This window comes from Triturus cristatus, chromosome 6 (assembly GCF_964204655.1).
Source record: "Triturus cristatus chromosome 6, aTriCri1.1, whole genome shotgun sequence".
In the NCBI taxonomy this organism is placed as follows: domain Eukaryota; kingdom Metazoa; phylum Chordata; class Amphibia; order Caudata; family Salamandridae; genus Triturus; species Triturus cristatus.
In genome coordinates this window covers 668,520,967-668,548,413 of record NC_140589.1, presented here as the reverse complement: position 1 = coordinate 668,548,413, position 27,447 = coordinate 668,520,967, and the positions used below count along the sequence as shown (strand labels likewise).

General features: G+C 51.4%; 1 protein-coding gene across 1 annotated transcript in view; it reads right to left on the bottom strand.

The window, feature by feature from the left end:
* Positions 1-27,447, bottom strand: part of MDN1 (midasin AAA ATPase 1) — a 2,002,810-nt gene that overhangs the window by 94,293 nt on the left and 1,881,070 nt on the right. The window lies entirely within an intron of this gene.

Below are 27,447 nucleotides of genomic sequence, written 5' to 3'. Positions count from 1 at the left end.
ACAAAGTGTCTGCCTGATCAAAAGACAGATGCTCATGCTCCGGCTATCATACTCTCCTGGCCCAATCCAGTCATCAGGATAAATTAGGCCCAGTCATTCTTGATCCTCTTCATAACTAGAGGTTGGAGGGGAAGTGGTGGTAATGTGTACAGGAGTCCCTTGTTCCATTCCAGATGATATGCAGCTTCTAAAGATGTTCTTGTGGATACTCAAACGTGCAAAATTGCTGACACTGCTCGTGTGGTGAAAAGATCTAGCCCCCACCCCCAGATTCCAGGTGACATCTGCTCAGTTAATCCATTCTAGCATTCAGTGAGCCTGTGAGGTAGATAGCGACCAGAATGATATCCTGGCACTCTAGCTACGTCCAGAAACTCAAAGCCACCTGGTACAGGAACCAGAACCCCACTGAGCCCTGCTTGCTGTAATTCTACATGGCGGTGGTGGTGTCCTTGACAACCTGCATCAGCCTACTCTTGACTGACATCATGAAGGCCTTCAGGGCCAAAAATAATGGACCTAAGTCCTGTAGGTTTATGTGAACCAGCCCCCACTTGAGACTAGAGTCCTTTGAACAGCATCTCGTGCAAGAATCCCACAAGACAGTACTGATGCATCGGTCACCAATGTCGGCTCTTGTGGTGGGGCTAATTGTGATTGATCAGCAGCCACTGCAGATCTTGACCGATAGTTTTCAAGACGGTGTCCGAATGGCACCTAGATGCTGGGACCACTGGGATTTCAGCTTCCACTGCAAGGCTTGCAAGTGCTACCTGGTGTATCTGGCAAAGAGAATGCAAGATGGATAAGAGGCCTAGAAACCCCAGAGCTACCCTCATCTGGATACAGAAGTGACTCCAAAACATCAGGATCATAGCGTAACGTCCCAGACTTGTTGCAACAGAGGAAAAGCTTTCAACTGCACTATGTCCAGAATCGCTCAATTAAAGGAAGTTTCTGTGATTGAATGAGGTAGGACTTTGGCTTGTTTACGGCATACTGCAAAGATGATAGGAGTTCAACCATCATTCAGAGGTGGTCTATGACGGACCATGGCAAGCCTACCTTTAACAGCCAGTCAACTAGACATGGGATCACAGGAATATCCACCCTCTGAAGGTTTGTAGTGACCACTGAAATCACTTTCATGAATACTTGAGGGTTGCTAGAACGGTCGAAGGGAAGTACAGCAAACTGAAAGTGATTCTGGCTCACCTTGAACAGTTAACGCCTGTGGGTCTGCAGGACATGTATATGAAAATACAAGCTTGCAAGTATAAGGGCATCATTCAATTTCCTGGGTCCAAAGTAGATATGATCTGAGGCAAGATGAGAATTATGAATGTATGAATTTGTACACAGGAAGGCGGCCAGAGGTCCAGGATAGAGATGAGGAAATAGCAGGAACAACTACCCCAATCTTTCTCCAAATTCAGTAGGTTTTCTTAGAGAGCAACAAAAGTGCCTTATGTAGCAGGATGGACAGATGCTGTGCTAAAAAAAAGTTCTCGGACTGGAAAGATATTAGGTGGGAGGGAGAGAAAAAGGAAGGGCATAGCCTGTTGGTACAATTTGCAAGATCCATCTGTCAGATGTGCTATATTGCCAACGCATTAGAAAGTGCTGAATCCTGCTCTCCATTGGCTGAGAATGTGCCACTGATGGTAAACTCAAGAGAATTGTTGGGCATGTCCATTAGAGAAGCTGGAGAATTCGGTGGACCTCATCCAGATATATATATAACAATGCTGGTGTCAACACCATTGCCAAAGCAATCCATGGTATCCAAACTGGAGAGAATAATCTACCTGGCTGTGTCCTGCCCCTCATGTTCTGTCTGAGCCAAGAGACCCATAAGATCACTCGCCATTGCTAGCAAGATCTCGCTGGCCTTCTTCCAAATGTTATCTGTGTATTAGACCAACAGACAGACAGAGTTAATGGATCTCATTGCCAAGCTGGACGAAGAAAACTTAAGTTTGCCAAAGGAATCAATCAATTTGATCCTCTATGGGGAGGATTGGTTGAAAATGAGTTAGGGTTCACCTTACTGGTTGAGGCCTGTACAATAAGACTCTTTGGAGTAGGCTGCTTGGTGAGAAAATCTAAGTCACCTGGCACCAGACTATGACAGCTGGCAACCTGCCCACTAACAGGTAGGGAAAAACATGGTTTCGACCAGGTAGAGTATCCGTGAAGCATTATTAAATGGCAGCGATGGCTCAGACGCTGGCGGCTTTTCTGTAGAATGCCTGTCAAAAAATATTTGTTATACTCCCAACTTGATGGCAACTGGAATTCTAGTACCTTGCTTGCCATCTTAAACAAAAGAACTACCTTTGGTAACAGTTTTTTTTCTGGTGGATACTCTAGCTAACAGCGGATTCCACACCTTGTGAATTTCCTCAGATCCAGAAAACTTAAGAGCAGTGCCCCTGCTTACTGGTAGGTGAAGCTGTGCGACTGTGTCGACACAGTTCTGCTCCAGAAGTGATAAACGGAACAGTATACAAGTGCCATCCATGCGCGCCTGGGTGGTTTCTTTTATGAAGGCTTCTGCGCCCTCAGATTTGGAGTTCATCAACAAACTGAACGCCTGAGTGTGCAGATTCCTAGACTGGGATCTTTTTAGATGTAAGAGACCATATCACAGATTGGGGAGGTGGGAGGGTGGGGATTTATCTGCAGTTAGATAAGGTATCCATCAGAAAGAGCCTCACCTAAGTTTAAGTAACCTGTTCTTCTGATGAATACTCCTAACCACAGATTCTGCACCTTGTGAACAAATACAGCGGCAGTACTGCCCAAGGTGGTGGATGTGTGGAATAGCTCAGACTAATAAGTCCTGCAGGGTCAAGCTGGCAAAATGCGCAGATTGAAGGACCTGACTGTTGGGGCAGTTGCTCTTCGTGAACATGTGCATTGATGCAAATGAACTTGCTTGCCAAATATCCATGAGAGGCACTCCTTGTGCCAATGCAGTACATTAGCCATGACCCTGGTCGAGTGGGCCTTCAGGCCTTCTACAGGCTACTTCTTAGCCAATGCATAGCAGATCTTAATGTAGAGGGCTATCCATCAAGAGATGAACCGTTTCTGCACTAACTTGCCCTTTTTCGCTCCAGAGAACCCCAAAAAGAGCTAATTGTTCACGTCATGTTCTTTGATGTGATCAATGTAAAAACTGAGTGCCCTCTTGGGGCCTAAATGAATGTAGTCTCACTTCCCCTTTCAAGAGATGCGGCTGAGCAAAGAAAGTCGGAAGCATTATGACTTGTTCAACACCTTCAGCAGGAACGCAGCTAGAGTCCTTAACACCAGTTTGCAATGGCTCAAAAGGGGTACACATGAGGAAAGTGAGAATCAGATTTAAATCCCACTATAACATCACAAAAGACTGCTTGGAAGGTGCTGAAAACCTTTTAAGAAACACATCACAACAAAATGTGCAACAGCTTTGCCTGCAACAGGTACCACTAAGGAAGCAGCCTGATGGTTAAGCCAGGTCCAGAGGCATACCACCTCTTGGCACAAAACCCACGACCACACCCCGCTCTGCTCTGCTTGTTGAGTAGCACTTGGTGGAGGTCTTGACTGGTGGGAACCTGCAACAGCTGTCACTTGATGAATGGCAGGAATGTCTTAAACACCAAGTGAATCGTCTGCAACTCCAGCACATTGATGTGGAGGCAAATTTCCATCAGAGACCAGTCTTCTCGTCTCCCACTCTCCAAGATGACCTCCCCAACCCAGAAGCGACGCATCAGTCACCACAGTCAATTCTGGGTGGGGCAAAGATAGAGGTCTGCTGCTGGTCCAACTGCAGCTGAGCAGCACTGCAATCTCCTCCGACACCAAGTTAGAATCTGACTAGGTCCGGGCCCAAGTGAGATTTCAGGTCCGACTGCTAAACCGACATGTGTCATCTGGCACGGTTGGCAAGCAGGATGCAGGAGAGTAGTGGACCAAGAAGTCTCTGAGCCATCTTCAGTGAGAACTTGGATAGAGGCTGAAACATTGGAATCATAGTATGAATGCCCTGGCATTGTTGGTCCAGAGGAAAGGCTTGAAAGCAGAGTGCATCCAGCATGGCTGCGATTAAGGGGAGCCTCTGCGAAGGAATCAGGTATGACTTTGGCAAAATGAGAACCCAAATGAAGTTAGTAGTCTGGAGGTGGTCCATGACTAACTGTGGCAAGACCACCTTCAACAGCCACCCGTGGAGTTAGGGGAAAACTGGTGTCACCAGCCCATGAAAATAGGCAGCAACCACCACCATCACCTTTGGGAACACACAAGGGCCATTGGTGAGCCAAAGGGGAGCACACTGTAAACTGAAAATGATCCTGAATGACCTTGAACCTCAGTTAACGCCTACGGGATTGCAGGACGGGTATATGAAAATACATGTCCTGCAGGTCCAAGGGCACCATCTAGCCTCCTGGGTCCAGTGTGGTTAGAATTTGGGCCAGGCTGGGCATCTTCAATTAGTCCTTCCAGATTAAGTCATTCAGAAACCGAAGATCAAGTATAGACCGGAGTCCTCGTCCTTTTACGGCACAAGCAAATATCAAAAGCAGTAACTCTCTTCTCTTTCCAAGTCTAGGACCCTCTCCATGGCTCCCTTGGATAGAAACACTCACACCTCCTGAGGGAATGGAGAGATGCTCCACCGACATTTGATTGGCCATAGTGAAGCAGGAGGGGGTACGATGTGGAAGAGCGGATAGAAGAGGCATGGCGTGGCCATGCTGAACAATTTGGATGACACATTTGTCTGATTTAATGTATTGCCATCCTGGGAGGAAAAACTTAATCCTGCCCCTCACAGGATGGGTATGAGCTGCTATGGGCAAACTAAAGCTTCTTTGGGGCAGATTCTGCAAGTAAAGGGGCCTAGAAGAACTGGTGTTCTTGCTGGACTGCATGATGTCTGCTGTCCCTTCCATAGATTGGAAAGGGCCGAGATCTCCTCCCATAAGCCCAATCATATACTGGAAGGCTGCTGCCCAGTAATATAACTTAAAATTGGGAACCGCCCATCCTCCCCTATCCCTAGGGAGAGTTATAAATCGGAGGGCTTTCCTGGTTTTCCCTTGTGCCCATATAAATCTATTAATCAGACGTTCAATGGCAATAAACCATTTATTTTCAAATTTCAATGGAATGGTCCTAAATAGATAAAGGAATTTGGGCAAAATGATCATTTTAACTACGTTAGCACGCCCAACAATAGAGAGAGCAAGGTTATGTATCCTGTCTAGATCTTTTTTTTTACTTTTAACCATTATAGGCTCAATATTATGCTCTACTATCCTATCTAGATCTGCTGATATAGCGATACCGAGATACCCAGCTGATTTTACTACCCGCACATCGTTACATAGCACCTGGCTATTCTTAACAATCTGTGTCTTAGGGCCATTTAATGCATATCCCGATATCCGACCGAACACCTCAGCCTCTATTTCTACTTCGAGAATTGCTCTAGTTGGGGAAGGAGTCACTACAGCAATGTCGTCCGCATAAACTAGAGTTTTAAACGATTGGCCTTGAATCTTACTTGGAATAATTTGATCATTTGTTTCCAACTTACGGATCAATGTAGATCGCAAATAACAATGGGGAGCATGGGCACCCTTGACGGGTGCCTCGTTTAATCTGTACTGCCGCTGTAAGCCCTCCATTGATTCTAAGCTGAGCTGTAGGAGATTGGTAGAGTGCCTGGATTGCCCCAATAAACCCTACTCCAATACCACACCATGATAAAGCAGCCCAGAGGTAGTTCCAGGAGACCCGGTCAAATGCCTTTTCTGCATCCAGAAACATAACCGCCATAGGACCTCCTGAGACTTCCGTGGCATCAAATAAAGTGATTAACTTACGAACATGCTGTGTGGTTCCCCTCCCTGGGATAAACCCATGCTGTGTAGGGCTGACCAATTGGCCTATTATTTTGCAGAGCCTAAGAGCCATTACCTTAGAAAAGATTTTAGCATCATGAGAGTAATAGGCCTAAACTAACCCGGTTCCAGGGGTGGCTTACCCTTTTTCGGGATCACCACAATATCGGCACCTGCCCAAGATACTGGAACAGATTTTCGTAACTGTGCCTGTAAGATTGTATCAACCAGATTGGGACGCAATCATTTTTTAAATGTTTTATAAAATTCGATGGGGATTAGGTCAGGACCTGCAGCTTTACCTGAGGGAAGACTATTAAGTGCCACGAGAATTTCCTCCGAGTTCAAAGATGCATCTAATGCCTCCCTATCTTCATCAGAAAACGTGGGAGGAGTGACCCCCCCAAGAACCGCTGGATATCTAAGGGATCTACTAACTGATCCTCTCTATATAATTTAACGTAGAACTGTCTGAAGACTTCTCTAACTTCCTCAGTCAGTGAATTTACCTCCTTTACCATCAGATATTTCTTTAATCTCTCCCGATACCATTCTTTGTCTTGTGCGAATTGCAAGAATATGCCCCACCCGCTCACTCAGCTTGTGGCATTGTTCCCTATTAGTCAGGTAAGTCGCGGCTGCTTTTATAGCAAAACCCTCATTTATATCTGCTTTAATACACAAAATTTTGAGAAGCACCGGATCCGGAGAGTCTCCGGCCTGAACTGCGAGCATCAGCTCCTGCTCTGCCTCAGTAGCTACTTTAACCATTTTATTAACTCTAATCTCCTCTTGTTTTTGTTTATGCAAACTATAACTTAAGGTCTCACCCCGAATACCAGCCTTAAAGGCGTCCCAAATCACACCTGAGGAGGTACTACCCCGGTTGATTTCCCAAAAAATTGTTATCCCGTTATTCATATGATTAACATAGCCATCATCCTTAAGCAACCTCCTCTCAAAAGTCCAAGTTCGTTCTCGCCTATCGCTTCCTATCGATTTTAGTGTTAGCACCAATGGATTGTGATCAGAAACCAATCGGGGAAACTTCTCAATCTGACTTTTAGAGATTAAAGAATTTGATATAAAAAAAAAATCCAACCTAACACACACCATTTGAGGGGCAGAATAATAAGTTATTCCATCATCTAGCGGGTTCAGGCGTCCCCATGCATCAGTTAAAGAATTATGGTACGGCAAGTTTAATATTGCTCGACATAATTTTTTCTTCCTACCTCTATATCGCTGTCCGTCCTCCGTACCCAAACCCCCAACCCCATTTATATTAAAATCCCCCCCAAAATAACTGGTTCTGGCCATAAAGCCAGCTCTCAATCTAAGAATTCAAAGACACCCGGGTCATCCTCGGTAGATCCATATACTGACCCAATAGTAATAATTTGATCATTAATTACACATTCCATCAAGGCCCATCTTCCCCATTGATCTTCCTTCTTCCTGATAACCTTAACATCCCTTCTTTTAGACAAAATAGCAACTCCTCTAGTCCTAGTACCCTGTCTTGAACATTCAAGTAGGGAAAAACCAAGTTGTTCAATTAAGTGAGTATGACGAGCGGTGTGCGACCCACTTAATGATTGACTTTAAAGGCTCCCTCGAGCTACACGGCTGACGAGTCAGGATCCCGCACCCGCGCGCCGTGAAAGGTATTTAACCTTGTACTTTTGGCAGTCTACCGGCACCCCACATACAGACCTGCTCCCTGCTGACGAGAGGCAACTACCTCGAAACACGTGTCCAGGGATGGCATTTATTTTCAACACTTGTAGCATAGGTGTACTCGCCGCTGCTACTTCATTGTCCAGAATCCTATGGGGCAACTTGCTAGTATGACGAGCGGTGTGCGACCCACTTAATGATTGACTTTAAAGGCTCCCTCGAGCTACACGGCTGACGAGTCAGGATCCCGCACCCGCGCGCCGTGAAAGGTATTTAACCTTGTACTTTTGGCAGTCTACCGGCACCCCACATACAGACCTGCTCCCTGCTGACGAGAGGCAACTACCTCGAAACACGTGTCCAGGGATGGCATTTATTTTCAACACTTGTAGCATAGGTGTACTCGCCGCTGCTACTTCATTGTCCAGAATCCTATGGGGCAACTTGCTAGTATGACGAGCGGTGTGCGACCCACTTAATGATTGTTCAATTAAGTGACCCCGTATCCCTTCCACATGTGTCTCCTGTAAACAAAGAAAATCCAGCAGCAATAATCTCAGAGCAGCTGCAACACGCTGTCTTTTCAGCTGATCGTTCAGCCCAGACACATTAAGGGAAGCAATTCTTATACTCATTAAAATACGTCATATGTCTTGCCCCTCCAGATAACCAAAATATCATTGCATATATTCCTTATTTCTTGAATAGATTGTAACCTTGCCTCACCTTTTATATTAATACCTCTCTTGTGATTATTTAAACATCTTAGACCAAGTGCTGTGCAAAACCATATAAAACCCCATCCCCTCCCCTCCCCTTCCCGAAACCCACCCCTCCCCTACAGCTCCCCCCCCCCCCAGACCCTTCCCCCTTACAGGCAAATAGGTCACTCATGACCCATATGTGGCAGCTGAGAATGCAGCGGTCGCGCCCCCCCCTCTCCCCATGTCCCACATATCCCCGCTATATTCTTTAAAATCCCTGCCGAAAAGTTTCCAAAAAAGAGAACCTATAAGTCTCGAAAGCCAGACAAAAAGGGCTAACCCCCTAGCCCCCCTTCTGCTCTTTTAATTCTGTCAAATATTGTTGAGCCTTAATCTCTGAAAAAAAGATCCTGACCTGCCCCTTAACAACAACCTTAAGTCTTGCTGGGTACATTAAAAAGGCCTCGTACCCGAGGCTCTGAAAGGGCGCTATCAATTGCCTCAGCCTCCATCTTCTTTCTACAGTAGCGTGACAAAAATCAGGCCTGGCAAAAAAAGTTACCCCATTAAATGTACGTCTAGCCTCTGGCTTAGCCTTCTCGATAATCTCCTGCCTGAGGAGGAAGTTACGCACATAAACCAGGATTGCCCGAGGTCTTACTGCCTGAGATGCCCCGTAAGTCTTTTTTTGAATGAAAGGGATTGATGCACTCTTTGGACTTCACTCTCCCACCCCCAGGACACCATCTCGGGGAAAGCTCCCTTAAACAAATTGCTAACAAATGTCCGGACATCCTGTCCTTCGACCCCTTCTGCTATGCCCAAAAGTCTTATATTGTTATGTCTCTGGCGGTTCTCAAAGTCCTCCAGTTTCCATTGGACATCCTCAGTCAATTTCTCCTGCGCCTCTCTGAATGAGTGCCATCTGCTAACGTCGTCTTCCAGCCGGCCCGTCCTTTCTTCAACATGAGCGACCCTGTCAGCCATCTCCTCATATAGTTTATTCATCTTCCGCATAGAACTCTCAATTTTTTTCGCTGCCTGCTTAGCTCTCCGGCTCTCAAGCCTAGCCTCGCCTTGCATCTGTTTCAAAGTAGTATAGAGAAGATCAAGAGATGTGGCCTGGGGCTCACCCTGGTCCACCTGCGGATCAGCTGCCACACCCTCACAATAAAGATGTGACGTTGCCGAATAATCCCAACAGAGTTTCCTATTTTCCCCAGCTTCTGATGGGCTGGGAAGATGCTTTGGTTTGGATTTTGTCCTTTTTTTGGATAGAGCCCTATGAGTAGCAGGTGCCTTCTGGACTGAAGAGCTGACTGTAGAGTCTAAATCAGAGCTAGTATCCAGACTTCCCTCGCTTGACAATAAGGAATCAGTCGTCATTTAATGAAAAAAAACATTCTCCATCCGGGGTACCAGGGATTCCTCTATTAAGTGATACCTTAGCCTGTCCCATAAGCCCCTTGCCCCCAATCGACACTGATGTTTCCTTTAATGACCCTACTCCGCTCCCATCAATATCAGTAGGTTGAGTGAATATAATATCGCCATTAGAACATGCCATACTATGAGTCAGCTTCACACCTCCAGGGAGCTCGCCTTCTAGCTTACTCTGTAGTTTCAGCGCTTCGACTCTCAATCCCGCAGGAACTATGACCGAAATATCCTGGGTCTCAGAGGCTACCTGTAATATATCAATTTGTTGCTCAGCAGCAGTACCTTCAGCGACCACTGGTGGAGCTCTATCTCCCGTTTCGGCTTGTCTCACAGCCGTCTCTATCATCTTCCCAGAGAAGGACTCCTGCAGAGTGGGCTGTCGAAGCTCCTGTCGTGGCTCCTTGGGGGTTTTGAGGATATTAAGCCTACTCCCGTCGATACCAGGTTTCGCCGCCGCAGCAGACGCTGCTAATTTTTAAGTACAGCCGTCGGGACCTCTACCAGTACCTGTAGAAGCACCGCTATTTACATAGCCTCACGCATCTTCCATTTTCTTAGAACCTCTCCGCGGCAGCGCAGCTCGCTGTAGCCCGGGGGCCGATGGATGAATCGGATAGTCCTTTCCGCCATCACAATCGAGCGGCTCCTTCTGGAGACACCTCAGATCCGCTGGCTAAGATTGGATTCAACTGATATATATGCAATACTAATTGGCGAGGACGCAGGAGATTGCTTCTTGAAATACACAGATCCTAGATATTATAAAAGAACCAGATTTAAGACGCTTATAGCAGGTTTTAAAATTTGGGCATCATTCTGTAAAAAACTTGGGCTAGGTAGATTTAATGCATATACTCAGATCAAAGGGAATGTGTTTCTTCCAGGAGAAAAATTTGCAGACACTGTCATGGGTGATTGGGGGCGGCGGGGGATTCGAAAATTGGGAGATCTTATGGGAGCTCAAGGTATTTTACAGTTTACTGAAATTCAAGGGAAATATGGTATTACTAAGAATAATTTTTTTAAGTTTTTGCAAGTCTTTGATAAATAAAAAGGGTGGCACTGCCGGGTTTTGTAAAACCAGGATACTGGATGCTATTGAGGGTGGGGCAGAATGTTCTATAAGGAAAATCTACGCTGAACTGTCTGTCTCAAAAAGTGATGATCTGGAAAAATATGGAAGGAAATGGGCAGATAAGCTACATGTTGATCAGGATTGCTTCCAGGATTCTTTAGAGTTGGGGCGGACTATACTCTGCTCAGCATCACTTCAGGCCCAACATTATAAAACGATATATTCCTTGTACCATACACCTGATAGGATTGCTCAATGGGGGGGAACAACAGGAATTACGTGCCCCCGGTGTGACAGCAACGAGGCTGATATTATTCATATTTTTGCGTTATGTCCACAACTTAATTCGCTACACAGGGCTATTGAATCTTTCATAGATAGGAATTTAGTAATCAATTTTGCCCTTACGCCAGGTTGGATCCTCCTTGGGGTAGGTAGGGGAAATGAGCAGGTCAGTTCGTCGTACTTCTTATTTATGGCTATGTCAGTTTTGAGAATCTGTCTGGCGACAGCATGGCTGGATAAGGTACCCCCAACATTCCATCAATGGTTGGCTAGACTGTTGTCAGTAAATAATTTGGAAAAAGGGATAAACGATAGGAAGGGAAAAAAGGGAAGGATTCTAGGGAAACTTATATTGGAACCTATTAGGAGGTGAAAGGAGAATGTTTGAAAAATAAGTTTTGGGAAAAAGAAAAACTGGAATTTTTTTGTATTTTTTTCATTTTGAGGTATAAAGGATTGTTTATATGCTCTTAGCTCTATTTGCCTCTAGTATAAGGGACTGTGCTATGCGCAAAACTATTGTAATGTTTGCTTTTTTGTTTGTTCGGATATTTGGAAAATTCAAATTCAATAAAAAAAAAGAAAGAAAAAAAAAAAAGGAAAGGGACGAGATCATTGCTGGAATGGTTGGGGACGTTGGTGCTGTCTGTAAACCAATCCTCTTGCTTAGCCCCATAACTTCTAAAACTGGTGAGGGAACTTCTTAGCAGGGATCAGCAGTCCCAGAGTGCATGCTGTAACTCTGCTATCTTTGAGGTGCTCAAGAGTGCAGTCAGTTTTCTTGCCAAAGTGTTGAGAGTCACCAATGGACATATCCATGTGTGGTGGTGCAGCACAAAGCTAGTACCAACCGGCCTTCCCAAACAGTCAGTGGTGTCAAGGTCAGCATGAATTACATACTTGGAAATGTCCTGGCCATCATGTATTGTCTGTGTCACAGTGGTGTTGATGTCTTCCCTGACTGCAGACAAGATCTTGCTGGCTTATTTTCTCATTGGGCATGCGTATAGCGACGTAAGAAGTAAACGGCATTAACTGATCATAGTGTCAGACTGGATGAATATACAATTTGTTTCCTGAAAGCATCACTTCATTTGGATTTCCTATTCAGAGGTGTTGAGGGGAAAGAATTCAGATTAACCATAGTAGCATGCACCACTACGTTCTCTGGAGTAAGGTGTGTGGTGACAAGTCAGGGTCTCAACGAGCCAACCTGTGATACCAGGCCACTTGTCTATTCACTGGCGGGCAGGAACAAGGTTGGACCAACTCCCTTTCAAAGTGTCCTTAAGGGCCTTGTTGACAAGAAGCAAGGGTTCAGGTGAAGGATTTCAGTAAGAACATTCAGTTTGGTTTCAACAGAGGGCAACTGTAAATCCAGCACAGCTCTCCTCCGAACTTCAAATGCTAATGACACACTTTCGTCAGTAGGCACCCTAAGAGGAGAATCCATCCCTTTGTTTATAAAGGTACCAAGGCCAGTATAATGAGGAGGGAGATCACCATCATTCCCTTCACTGCCATCATCTCCTGGTGTGCCTTAGTTTAAATCAGAGATAAAAAGATAAGGGAGGCTCCTTGGCATGACCGCCTCGGTAGAGGTGCCGGAGCACAATCAGTCTGTTTGACAACCATAAACACTTCGATTATTTCATAGTGCAACATCAGTCGAGATCGGGGTTTAGCCGGATCAAGGTCAGTCATGGGGAACCAGTATTACCTCGTCTTCCATAGTCCGCACCACAGACACTGCAGTAGGCATCTGTACTAAAGTCCATAAAGGAGCCAAAATGGTTCCCACTGGGTCAGTTGGCACGGGGGAAGTCCTGCCAGTGGAAAGCCAACTAGAGCCCCCTATGAATCCTTAAGCCCTGAAAAATAGGGGCACTAACCCTCTTCCTTATGAGCCACCTCCAACACCACCTTGTCTCTCAGTGCCGACCAGTGGTGGGACATTGAGGGGGCAATTTTTTCTGTCCATGCTTGGGTTTTGATGCTGTGGCTGCCAAGATTCCAGAGGGGCTTGTGTCCTCAACTTCTTTTGCACCGAAGACATGTCCAGATATGGGATAAAGTCTATATGTACATCTTGCTCTGTGCCCAGTGCCTTTTCCTTCGTTACCTTAAGGTCTTCTTTGAGCAGAAGGCAAGGAAAAACTCACAGGAGGTGGCGTTGTGGTCAGGCGAAAGAGGCAAGATATAGAGATTGTGATGAACCGATCACAGGTATTCAAAGGTGCACCCGGAGAATGTTGAAAGGGTGTCCATTCTAATGCCCCCTTTTGGGTCGGTATTCTATGGAGCCGAAGTCTGGAGGAGGACGCACGGACGCTGAAGGGCGGGGAGGCCCCCGGTGTGTCGAGTGTCCCTTGTTGGACTCAGCAAGTGTGTCCGTGTTAAAGCAAAAGCTGGATTTTCCAATACGCCTGTGTCGAAATGCAAGAGTGTGGACCCGGAAAACACATTGAGAACACTATGAAGTTGTAGCCTACTCGGTGTACATCCGAACCCGAATAGCAGAATAAAAAAAATCTAGCATGGGATTTGTGCCCATGAACATTCCCCACTAAGGAAGTTCTAGCACATCTTATGACCTATAAGGCTTCTTTGAAGAAAAACATCTTGCAAATGTCAGAGCCTAACACTACATGGCAAGTGCATGCAAACATGCATCTACAGCCACACATGTTATGAAGTACAAGTTACTTACCTTCGGTAACGATGTATCTGGTAGACACGATTCTAGCCGCAGATTCCTTAACGTAGAATTATCCCCAGGCGTAAGACTGGACCTGGAAAACTTTCTTGCTCAGCATCTCTGCGCATCGGGGGGCGGCACCTTGCCACTCCGCCCAGACGTCCTCCGCGGGCGTGACTTCAGCGAGGTCACATAAGCCCCACCCCGGCGCGCTGATGTCAGTTTTTTCTTCGGAGAACTTTTCCATGCCACAACGCGGAGCCATCACAACAAAACTGAGGAGAGCATGGGAACAGTGTGCGAAAAAACCAGAGAAACAAAAAGAGAGAGACAAAAGGTGAAGAACAGCACCAGTTGGCACAGAGGCACCAGGAGGCCACAACAGGAAAGCCAAAGCAAGGAAAGTGCAGAGCACCTCCGTGGAGCAACTGCGCAAGCCAAGGCGACAGCACTAGTTAGCACTGAAGCACCAGAAAGCCACAGCAGGAAAGCCACCGCAGGGAAGCGCAAAGTACCACCCCGTTGAACCACTGTGGAAACCAAGGTGACAGCCAGTCTGGAGGCACAAGCATAGGAAAGCGCCGCAAGAGAAAGAGAGTCTGCAACCACAGACCACACAGCAAAGGGCCACAAGCCCGGAACAGAGGAGCAACAGCAATCCCCCCCCTCCGACTAAACAGTCAAGGAGGGCCAGAGCCCCAGAAAAAAGCAGGAGGTTAAAGGACATGCAAAAGAACCCCCAACGTAGAAGACCGCAGGGGGACCAGAAATTTTAACAAGAGAAAAAGAGCAAAAGCAGGCCCCCACACAGGAGAGAAACCAGCTGGGGGGGGGAAGCCCGACCGGAGAAAATAAAAGGACACCCACAGAAGACAAGCCACCCAGAGGGAGGCAAGCGCAGAAACCCAAACTGAGGGTCCTCGCAGAACGGGGAGGAAGGGCGGGTCGTGAAGGAATCTGCGGTTAGAATCGTCTCTACCAGATACATCTTTACCAAAGGTAAGTAACTTGTACATCTGATAGTGACTACTAGCCGCAGATTCCTTAATGTAGAAATGATACTCTAGCCATACCCAGAGGGGAGGAAGGCCTGCGAGAGAACCTCCCCACCATGAGAGACACAGTGCCCCAGTAGGGAACATGGCACAAGGACAAGAAGGAAAAGGGCCAGGAAATTTAAGACCAACCAGGGGAGAACCGGCCAACATCCCGCAGGGGCAGACAGCGCCCGAAAAGCCTCAAGGAACACAAGGACCACCTCGAACCCAGGGGGATGAGGTAGAACCAGAGGAAGGGACCACCTTAAGAAGTACATACATAGAGATAGAAAAGAGCCGAACACACCTTGGCCACAAGCAGCAGACAAGACCGCAACGGCTCCACCGCCAACAACACAGGTGGAAGAAGAAAGGCACCGTTGCGCAAAGCCCCAGTGGAACCAGAGGCAGGGGCACAAGGGAACACATCAAGACCACAATGGTGGAGTAGAACAAGTAGGCCTGCACCGGCATGTGCCGCCAGTAGCAGGCAACATCATGGAACAGCGTACCCAGGACAAGCCAGACGAAGGCAGAGGCCACAGAGGGCCAGGACACACTCCAAAAGAGGGGACAGCCAACAAAAACAAACAAACAAACACACAAAAACAAACAAAAACAAACAAACACAAAAAGACACAAACAAACACAAAAACAAACAAAAACAAACACACAAAAACAAACAAACACAAATAAACACAAACAAATAAACACAAACGAACAAAAACAAACACAAACAAAAACAAACATACAAAAAAAAAAAAAACCCACAAACCCACAAACAAAGGGGAGGTCAACCAGCCGTTCTCTATCCCGTAGCCAGGCATGGCGACGAAGGGCTTCCGAAGTAGCAATGGCACGACCAAGCACCTCTGAAACGTCCAGAGCTGAGCGAAGAATAAACGCCGCCAGCTCTCGGCCATCCAACACATGGTGCCGCAGATCAACGCAGGCACCCTCTGGAGAAGAGGAAAACATAAGGGACTCCGCCGAGTCCCATAAGCAAGAAGTGGCTCTGGCCAATACACAAAGAGTGTTAAGGGCCCGCAAAGCAGCACTGGAGGAGGCGAAGATGTTGTGCCCCCAGGAATCTAACCAGCGGGCCTCCCGTGACGGGGGAGATAACACCGATGGCAAGGAGGAAAGGCAGTCTGCAAAAGAGGGCCCCTGGTAGAAGGGTGGAGGGAAAGACAGACCGGATCATGCGAAGCAGGATGGTGGCAGTGCAGAAGTGGCTGGGGCAACGGATCCCCCGTGGCAGGATGCCCCCAGGCCCCCAAAAGAGAATTGTGGAGCGCAGCCTCGAAGAGAAGAAGCAGCTCCCGCCAACCAGAGCCCTGATGGAGAACCTCCAGCAGATGATGAATGGGGAAACGGGCAGCTGGATCGCCCATGCACAGTATTCCCGCAGCCGTGGAAACAGCCCGAGCGAAGGCAGCACTCGCCTCCGTAGGGCCCTGTGGCGGGGAAAGCAGTTCCTCCGTGGGCGACGGCTGCAAGCTAAGGCGGCCGTCCCCCAACCCAACCGGAGGAAGGAAAGGCCAAGCTCGAAAAGGGGGAGGGCGGACCGATGAATGGGGAACCTGAGGCGCCTCCGGCGAAGACTGCAGGCGCGGTGACGGCGAAGAACCGTCCTTAGAAGACGCGGGGGAAAAGCCACGACGAAAGGGCGTCGACTCGACCTCCGATGAGGCAGCCGTCTGCATGGAGGGACAAGGGGGGCCCTGGGACAGGCCCCGACTCTTAGCCGGCCCCTGCGGCGCCACCAGGGTAGCAGTCGCTGGAGTCTGAGCGGCGTCACCTCGGCCTCATACAAGGCCGCCGCCTGCCCAGAGGACCGAGGGGGACTCAAGGACACGCCCCGAGCCCCGGCAACCTCCCGTGACACCACAGGGACCCCGACGGGGGTTTGCGGCGAGGCAGAGGTGCTGTGGTCCGAAGGAGGGAACCCCGAAGGGCCGCACCCCGACGGCACCACATCCTCCAAACTTGGATCCGAACCAGTCGGCGCCGGAGCTGCCGGCGACGCCGCAGGAGACCCCGGGGAACGGCGAATAGGGTGATGACGCGCGGGGCCGCACCACCCGCTGAGAACCCACGCCCCCAAAAGGCCGGGGACTGGGCCTCGGGGACAAACTGCGACACTTACCAACAGGTGAGCGACGCCCTTGTGGCCTTTGAGAGGGACGAAGTCCGAGATGGAAGCGGTGGTTCTTGAAGCCTTCCGCGGGGGACGGACGTGGCGACTACGTTGACCTGGACATGCGTGTCGAAAGGAGTTTCATCCGGCGCTCCCGCCGGGACTTCAGCTTCATTTGCTGACACGCCTCTCAGTCCGTGGAGTCGTGGTGCTCACCCAAACACCACATACAGATGGGGTGAGCATCCGTCGCCGACATCTGGCGCGCGCAAGACGAGCACGTCTTGAAGCCCAAAGGCATTCGCACACTGTACACAAGAAAACGCTAAGCGTAAAAAGATGGCCCGAAACCAGGCCAGGAACACAATCCGGTTCCGCGTTGCGCGCGGAAAAGAAGAAAACTGACATCAGCGCGCCGAGGTGCGGCTTATGTGACCTCGCTGACGTCACGGCTGCGGAGGACGTCAGGGCGGAGTTGCGAGGTGCCACCCCCTGGCGCGCAGAGATGCTGGGCAAGAAAGTTTTACGGGTCCAGTCTCACACCTAGGGATAATTCTACGTTAAAGGAATCTGCGGCTAGTAGTCTCTATCAGATCCTAAGGTTATCGCTCAGTGGTGATGACTATATTGGCCTCCGAGCCATTACTTCCAGAGGTGGAGCGATGTCACCACAATATCAGATGGAGCCACCCGCCAGCGTGCAGAAGCAGTTTCTATGAAAATGTTTTGGATCCAGTCTATGGCCTTAAAGAACAAGTTACTTACCTTTGGTAATACTCTTTACGTTAGAGCCTCTATTTATGCGTAGATTACTGACCCTGTAGAGTGTAGAGGTGACATTGTTCCCTTGTACATTGTTTTATAGTAAAAAAGGGTTTATAAAGGTGTCTCAAGTGAGAAGAGGTGTAGCTCCGGATTCGTGTCTCTTGGAGCGGAATCAAGCGAACTGATGTCAGCACATGGATAGTACCTATAGCACAAGTTACTTACCTTCGGTAACGATATATCTGTAAGAGACATTAGTTAGTGATAGATTCCTTACCTTAGAATAACCCCCAGGCGTCAGACTGGATCCGGAACGTTTTCGTAAACAGAACCCCTGCGCGTCGGAAGGTGGCATCGTGCGGCTCCAAGTCCGTCGTAGGTGTCATGATCGCCGGGATGACCTTGCGGCAGCACCTTAAGACGCCGCCCTTGCGTGCTGACGTCAGTTCTGTACATGACTTTCCACGCCAGGAACGCAGAGCTATGCAGGATGAACAAGTTACTTACCTTCGGTAACGATGTATCTGTAAGAAACATTAGTTAGTTAGATTCCTCACCTTAGAATATCCCCAGGCGTCAGACTGGATCCGGAAGATTTTTCGTCAGCAATACCCCTTGCGCGTCGCTAGGCGTCGTCTGCGGCTCCGCGTCCGTCGTCGTGCGCCGGAATGACGTCGGAGTACTTAGACGCCGCCCTCCGCGCTGACGTCAGTTCTTGTACATAGCTTTCCGCGCCAGGAACGCAGAGCCATGCAAAGACCGACACTGGTGCCAAAAATAAAATCTAGGGGCCTGAAAAGGATAACCTTAACCCTAGATGTCAGTTCGCAGAACGGGGAGGATGGGTGGGTCGGTGAGGAATCTAACTAATGTTTCTTACAGATACATCGTTACCGAAGGTAAGTAACTTGTTCATCTGAAAGAAACACGTTAGTTAGATTCCTCACCTTAGAATAGATACCCAAGCAATACCATTCCCGGTGGTGGGTCTGCAAACCAAGATCACACCAGAAAGTCCTGGAGGACAGAACGGCCAAAGAAGCCATCCCTCCGGACTTGGCTGTCAAGGCAATAATGCCTGGCAAACGTGTGTATCGAAGCCCACGTTGCCGCCTGACAGATGTCCTGCAAAGGGACACCTCGTCCCAAAGCAGTAGTAGCCGCCGTGGCCCGAGTGGAATGTGCGCGCAGCCCAACAGGAGGGTCCTTTTTTGCAAAAGAGTAACAAATTTTGATGCACAAAACGACCCACCGAGAGATGGTCCGTTTGTGCACCGCTTTCCCCTTCTTAGCACCCACGTATCCAACGAAAAGTTGGTCGTCCACCCGGAACTGCTTTGAGCGGTCCAAATAAAAGGAGAGCGCACGTTTTGGGTCCAGACGGTGGAGCCTCTCTTCCTCTTTGGAAGGATGCGGAGGCGGGAAGAAGGTGGGCAAGGTGACAGACTGCCCAAGATGAAATGGAGTCACCACTTTCGGAAGAAAGGAGGGACGAGGCCGAAGGACAACCTTGTCCGGATGAACAGACAGAAAAGGAGGCTTTGAAGATAAAGCCTGGAGCTCACTCACCCGTCTAGCCGAGGTGATGGCTACCAGAAAAGCAGTCTTAAGAGTCAGAAGACGAAAAGGACAATTGTGAAGAGGCTCGAAGGGAGCGCACATCAGGAATGTCAAGACCAGATTCAAGTCCCACTGGGGCATTACAAAAGGGACAGGAGGGAACGTGTGAGTAATGCCTTTTAGAAAGCGTGTAACCACAGGGGACTTGAAAAGAGAAGGCTGATCAGGAAGCCGTAAGAAGGCAGAGATGGCAGCAAGATAACCTTTCAGGGTGCCCAGGGCAGAGCCCTGCCGGGCCAAAGAAAGAAGAAAGAGGAGAACCTCAGAAAGAGGGGCGGAAAGGGGATCCACAGCCTTTGCTGTGCACCATGCCACAAATTTGTTCCACCGGCAGGCGTATACCGTCTTTGTGGAGGGACGCCTGGCTGCCAGAATGATATCACAGACTTCAGGAGGCAAGTCAAATGGCATCAACTGCCGCCGCTCAATCTCCACGCATGGAGGTGGAGGCTGGACAGGTTCGGGTGGAGGACCGTCCCCTGCTGCTGCGACAGAAGATCCTCCCGAAGGGGCAGACGTATCGGAGGATCGGTCAACATACTGAGTAGCTCGGGATACCAGTACCTTCGTGCCCAATCCGGAGCCACCAAGATGACTTGGGCCCAGTCGTGCCTGATCTTCTTCAGCACTCTGGGCAGAAGTGGTATAGGCGGAAAGGCGTACAACAGACCGCAACTCCACTCGTGACGAAAAGTGTCGCCGAGCGAGTGCCGCCTTGGAAATTCCAACGCGCAGAACTGCTGACATTGCGCGTTCTCTTCGGTGGCGAATAGATCTAACCAAGGCTCTCCCCACTGCTGAAAGAGACCTTGCGCCACTTCGGAGTTCAGACGCCATTCGTGATCCATCATGCACCGGCGGCTGAGTTCGTCTGCTCTGGCGTTCAGAGAGCCCGCCAGATGTTGAACCACTAGGGTGACGCCCTGGTGTTCCAGCCACGACCAGAGGCGCAGAGCCTCCTGACAAAGGGTCCACGACCCCACCCCGCCCTGTTTGTTGCAGTACCACATGGCGGGGGTGTTGTCCGTGAACACCTGCACGACCCTGCCCCTGACAGAGGGAAGGAAGGCTTTCAGTGCAAGCCGGATCGCTCTCAACTCCAACAGGTTGATGTGGAGACGAGACTCCGCCGGAGACCAGAGGCCTCTGATCTCTGCCTCTCCCATATGGCCACCCCATCCCAGGAGGGACGCATCCGTCACTACGACATGCTCCGGTTGGGGAAGGGAGAGGCTTCTGCCCATGACCCAATCGCGGTCCGTGAGCCACCACTGCAACTGCTGTGCAGTGCCCTCCGAGATCAAGACATGGTCGGACAGGTTGCCGTGATGCTGGGCCCACTGAAACTTCAGGTCCCACTGCAGAGCCCGCATGCGCCGCCTGGCGTGATGCACTAGTAGGATGCAGGAGGCCATCAGCCCCAGAAGCCGCAACACTAGCCTGACCCAGGATAGAGGCCGAAAGATGGGAATCAGGGCCTGAATATCCCGGACCCGCTGTTCCGGTGGATAGACCCGGAACTGCGCCGAATCGAGAACTGCTCCGATGAAGAGGAGCTTCTGAGAGGGACTCAAGTGTGACTTCGGCACGTTGATGGAAAATCCCAGCAAATGCAGGAGATCCGCCGTAGTCTGGAGGTGGGAGACGACTGTCTGGGGCGAGCCCGCCTTCAACAACCAGTCGTCGAGATAGGGGAAGACTGGAACCCCTGATCTGCGCAGATGAGCTGCGACCACCGCCATCACTTTCGTTAACACCCGAGGGGCACTGGTGAGGCCGAAGGGGAGCACGGTAAACTGAAAGTGCTCTTGGCCCACCGTGAACCGCAGGTAACGCCGGTGGGCCGGCAGGACGGGGATGTGGAAACATGCGTCCTGCAAGTCCAACGCTACCATCCAGTCTCCAGGGCAGCTAAAACCTGAGCCAAAGTTAACATCTTGAACCTCTCCTTCCGGAGGAAGGCATTGACGTTCCGGAGGTCCAAGATAGGGCGTAGGCCCCCTTTGCCCTTCTTGGGAACCAGAAAGTAGTGGGAATAACAACCACGACCTACTTCTGGGCTCGGAACGCGCTCGACGGCCCCCTTGGCCAAGAGGGCCGAAACTTCCTCGTGGAGAAGATTCAAATGATCCCCCGAGATACGGTGGTGCTGCGGTGGCATGGCTGGAGGGGTCGTCTCGAAGGGGAGGGAGTAGCCCCTTCGGACGATTTGCAGCACCCACCTGTCCGATGTGATGGACCGCCAGTGGAGGAGGTGATGGCGAACTCTGCCGCCCACTGGCGTGGAAGGGGCCTGAAAGCTCGGACTAGGAAGGCTTTGAGGCGGATGCTGCCGGGGTGGATGTGGGCTGACCTCGTCGACCTCCAGATCCACCTCGGCGGAAACCACGTCCGCGACTGCGCGCAGGTTGGTTCTGCGGCTGGTGGCTAGGCGTACGTGAGGAGGCACCCCTTCTGTGGCTACGAAATGGGCGAAAGGCGGAAGTTTGCGACCGCGGGGCTGAGAGGCCCAAGGACTTGGCCGTAGCCCGGGAGTCCTTAAAGCGGTTCAGCGCACTGTCCGCTTTCTCGCCAAAAAGGCGAGTGCCATCAAAGGGCATGTCCATGAGAGTGCTCTGGACATCACCCGAAAATGACGTGGACCGCAGCCAGGCGTGACCTCTCACTGTGGTAGAAATGGCCCTACCCAGCGAGTCCGTGGTGTCAAGCCCACATCGTATAGCATGTCGCGCGGCATCCCTCCCATCGGCCAGAGCCTGGGTAAGTCGTGTCCGGACCTCCTCCGGACACAGGGGCAGCGCGTCCTCCACCACATCCCACAGAGAGTGGGAATAACGGTCCAAGAGACGAGCGGTGTTCAAAGACCGCAGGCCCAAACTAAGGGAGGAGAACAGCTTCTTGCCAATCTGTTCTAGTCTCTTGGAATCCCGGTCCGGCGGGGCGGTCGGGAAAGAGGATTGGGAGGTGGAGGCCTGGATAACCAGGCTCTCAGGGGTAGGGTGTTGGGACAGAAAACTGGGGTCGCCCGGAGCAGGGCGGTGGCGCCTGGCGACGTTCCTGTCCACAGGAGGGACTGTGGAGGGCTTGGACCAGGTGCCCTGCAGAACGTCAATGAGGGCCTCATTGAATTGCAGCAGAGGCTCAGGGGAGCTTGCTGCAGACTGAAGCACCTCAGTGAGGACGTTAGTCCTCACAGCCACGGCAGGCAGCTCGAGCCCAAGGGCTGCGGCCGCCTTGCGCAGCACCACAGAGAAAGCAGCGCCCTCCTCCGAAGCCACAGTCGGAGGAGAGACAAATCCAGTGTCTGGAGAGGTATCCAGGCCACTGGCCTCCCCCAGTTCATCTGCCCAGTCCTGTGACAGTTGAGCCTGAGCGGCCATAGGATCCTCGGATCCCTCCCAGTTGTCCCCATCATCCGATTCCTGGTATACAGGAGGAAGGTACGGAGCCGGACGGTAGACATAGTGTGTCTCTAGCGGCGCCGAACGCGGCGTCCATCGACGCCGTAGCAGCGCCGGGTCCGGAGTGGGACTGAACTGGGGCCCGACGTCGAGCGGAGTCGGCGTCGGGGGTGGTACCGGTGTCGACGCCGGCGGAGGATGCGTGACGAGGTCGACCGGCGTCGGCAGGGACTCGGGAACGGGTCCCTCGGGCGCTTGCGGCGTCGAGGCCGGAGCCGTCGACGGCGCCGGGGCCGGAGCCACCGGCAGGCAAGGCAGCCCTGTCGGGTCCGCGGGGCCCGAAGGCGCGCCAGCGGGCGCCGACGGCGGGGCCAGGCCCCTCATGGCCGAGAGGAAGACACTGACCTCCGCCGGCGTCGCGTCAGTCCCAGGGACCGGCGGGTATGGGGACGTGCGCGGCGCCTGCGGCTCCGCCGGAGCCGCGGGGGTGGAACCACCCTGACCCTCGGCCGAGTCGCGCGACCGGCGAGGGGAGTCCGAAGAGCGGTGTCGCCTCTTGGACTTCTTGGAATGCTTCGACTTACCCGAAGACTTGGATCCCGACGACCGATGGTGACGTCGGCTGCGGCTCCGCGACCGATCCTTGGACCTCCTCCTGGACCGGGATCGAGCGGCGCGCGGAGCCGAGTGGCGGATCTCGAGAAGCTGACGGGACCGCTCCCGTCTAGCCTTCGAGGTCAGGGCCTTGCAGTCGGAACACGACTCCGCGTCGTGGTCGAGGTCCAAGCAGTAAAGGCACCGGCGGTGATGGTCCGTAACCGACATCAGGCGGCTACAGTCAGCACAGGCTTTAAAACCAGGCATCCTACCGGCACCGGAGTCGATTGACAAGATCAAAAAAGATCGAAAAAGTTAGTCAAAAAGTGACTAAAGGGGTAGCTCTCCCGGATCTGCGCTTACTGGCGCAGAAAAAAGAAGAACTGACGTCAGCGCGCGAGGGCGGTGTCTAAGTACTCCGACGACGTCATTCCGGCGCACGACGCCGAACGCGGAGCCGCAGACGACGCCTAGCGACGCGCAAGGGGTATTGCTGACGAAAAATCTTCCGGATCCAGTCTGACGCCTGGGGATATTCTAAGGTGAGGAATCTAACTAACGTGTTTCTTTCAGATACTGACCACTGGTGCATTGAAAATAGGGCCCTGAAAGGGATAACACTAGAAATCAGTTCGCAGAACGGGGAGGATGAGTGGGGCGATAAGGAATAGATCAGTAACTAATGTCTCTTACAGATATATCGTTACCGAAGGCAAGTCTCTTGTGCATCTGAAAGAGACACATTAGTGATAGATTCCTTACCTTAGAATAGATACCCCAGCAATACCAACCCCAGTGGTGGGTCTGCGAACCAAAATCACACCAGAAAGTCATAGAGAACAGAACGGCCAAAGAAGCTGTCTCTCCGGACTTGGCTGTCCAAGCAGTAATGCTTAGTAAAAGTGTGCAGCAAGGCCCATGTAGCTGTCTGACAGATGTCTTGCAGGGGGACACCATGTCCCAATGCAGTAGTAGCTGCTGTCGCCCTTGTAGAATGGGCGTGCAGCCCCACCGGAGGTTCCTTTTTAGCAAGAGAATAACAGGCTTTTATACACAAGACGACCCAGCGGGAGATAGTTCTCTTGTGTACAGCCCGGCCTTTCTTGGCGCCTACGTAGCCAAAAAAAGCTGGTCATCCACCCGGAAATGTTGTGTGCAATTCAGGTGAAAGGAGAGCGCACATGTTGGGTCCAGACGGTGGAGCCTCTCTTCATCCCTGGAAGGGTGCGGAGGCGGAAAGAAAGTGGGCAAGGTGATAATTTGCCCAAAGTGGAAGGGAGTAACAACCTTTGCCAAGAAAGAAGGACGAGATGAACAGAGAGAAAAGGAGGTTTACAGGAAAGAGCCTGGAGCTCACACACGCGCCTAGCAGAGGTGATAGCAACCAGGAAAGCAGTCTTCAAAGTCAGCAAACGAAGAGGACAGTTGTGAAGTGGTTCAAATTGAGCGCACATCATATAAGTGAGAACCAGATTCAAGTCCCATAGTGGCATCACAAACGGAATAGGAGGGAAAAGGTGAGTAATGCCTTTGAGAAATCTACTTACGAGAGGGGACTTGAAAAGAGAGAGCTGATCAAGGAGCATGAGAATGGCCGAAATTGCAGAAAGATAGCCCGTAATAGTGCCCAGAGCAGAGCCCTGCCGGGCCAAAGAAAGAAGGAACATAAGGACTTCTGAAAGAGGGACAGAAAGGGGATCCACAGCCTTTGCTGTGCACCATGCCACAAATCTGTTCCACCTGCAGGCGTATACCGATTTAGTGGAGGGACGCCTGGCTGCCAGAATGATATCACAGACTTCAGGAGGCAAGTCAAATGGAATCAACTGTCTCCGCTCAATCTCCACGCACGGAGGTGGAGGCTGGACAGGTTCGGGTGGAGGACCGTCCCATGCTGCTGCGACAGAAGATCCTCCCGAAGAGGCAGTCGGCTCGGGGGATCCACGCTCATACTGAGTAGCTCAGGATACCAAACTCTTGGAGCCCAATATGGAGCCACAAGAATGACTTGGACCCGGTCGCGCCTGATCTTCTTCAGCCCTCTGGGCAGAAGTGGTATAGGCGGAAAGGCGTACAACAGACCGCGACTAAACTCGCGATGAAAAGCGTCGCCTAGCGAGTGCCACCTTGGAAATTCCAACGTGCAGAATTGCTGACATTGCGCGTTCTCTTCAGTGGCGAATAGATCTAACCAAGGCTCTCCCCACTGTTGAAAGAGACCTTGCATCACCTCCGAGTGAAGACGCCATTCGTGATCCATCATGCGGCTGAATTCATCCGCCCTGGCGTTCAGAGAACCTGCCAGGTGTTGAACCACCAAGGAAATGCCTTGATGTTCCAGCCATGTCCAGAGGCGGAGTGCCTCCTGACATGGGGTCCACAACCCCACCCGCCCTGTTTGTTGCAATACCACATGGCCACATGGAACCTCGCTGGTTGTTTCCACATCCCCGGCCGTGCGAAGGTTGGGTAATTTGCTGCGGCCTGTGGCCCTGGGTGGGGCGTAGCAGGGCACCCCTTCCGTAGCCACGAAAGGGGCAAAAAGCAGACTGTGCCGGATGGGAGGAGAGGCCAAATGACTTGGCCGTAGCCCGTGAGTCCTTGAAGCACTCTAGGACATTGTCTGCTTTGTTGCCAAAAAGGTGACGGCCATCAAAAGGCATGTCCATCAAGGTGTTCTGGACATCCCCTGAAAAGCCAGTGGACCTCATCCAGGCATAGCGCCAAAGCGCTACCGACGTTGAAATAGTCCTGCCCAGAGAGTCGGCGATGTCCAGTCCCCAACGCTTCGTAAAGTTTTCTGCATCTCTCCCGGCAGTAAAAGCATGGGAGAGCACTGCCCGGGCCTCCACCGGACACTGAGGCAGCACGTGCGAATGCGAATAACGGCCCAAGAGTTATGCGGTGTTTACAGACCACAGTCCTAAGCTGGTGGAAGAGAACATTTTCTTGCCAAGATGGTCCAGCTTCTTGAATTTCCTTTCCAGTGGAGCGGTAGGGAAGGCGCTTTTGGAGGTGGAGGCTTGAACCACCAAGCTCTTTGGGTTGTGGTGTTGGGAGAGGAAAGTGGGGTCGCCCGGAGCCAGGCGATCATTCTGTCCACGGGAGCCCGTGTATTGGCCCTTGACCATGTACCCAAAAGGACGTCGGTGAGGGCCTCATTAAACAGTAGCAGGGGCTCCGAAGAGCTTGCCGCCGGTTGAAGCACCTCAGTCAAGAGGTTAGTCCTGACCGTCACCGTAGGAAGCTCGAGGTTGAGAGCCTCGGCCGCCCTACGCAACACCACAGTGTATGACGCTCCCTCCTCCTTAGCAATGGTAGGAGGAGACAACTTGCCAAGGCCAGGTGACGCGTCACGACCACTGGCATCCCCCAGTTCCTCTCTCCAGTCCTGCTCAGTATCTAGCTGGTCAGTTAAAGGGTCACCTGACCCCTCCCAGTCCTCCTCCTCATCATCCTCTGGGTGCCACTGTTGTTGGAAACGGACCCCAGGAGTGAACAGGGGCATGAAAACCCCACCCGGCGCTGGATCCGGTGTCGGTCGACATCGGTCCGGCTCCGTGTCCACGTCAGGATGGAGGCCGGGGACGCCGCCGGCTGGGGGCACGACTGGCGTCGGAAGCGGAAGTGGTGCCGGAGGAAGCGGCGCCGGTGGAGGCATAATGAGGCCGATCCGGATCCAGGCCTGGATCCAAGGGGAGCCTGCGGCGGCGAGACAGGAGCCGCCGGCAGCAAAGACCCGGGTCCCCCGACCGAGCCCGCGGGGCACGAAGGCATGCCGGCGGGGTCGGTCAACCCAAAGATGGCATGCATCGATTCGTAGAACGTACAAATTTGGGCAGGGGGTCGCTCCAGGTCCCGAAAGGGAGGGAAGCTCGGAGTCGACCCTTCGGTCTCCGCACGCGGAGCCGCAGGAGTGGCACCACCCGCGTGCCTCGTCGGGTCGGACAACCGTCGAGAAGTCGAAGAGCGACGATGCTTCTTGGACTACTTCTTATGCTTCGACTTACCTGGCCCAGAGTGCGAAGAACTTCGATGACTTGGAAACGGAATGGGGGTGGCTCTGCGACCGGTCCCTCGACCTCCCTCTTGACTGGGACCT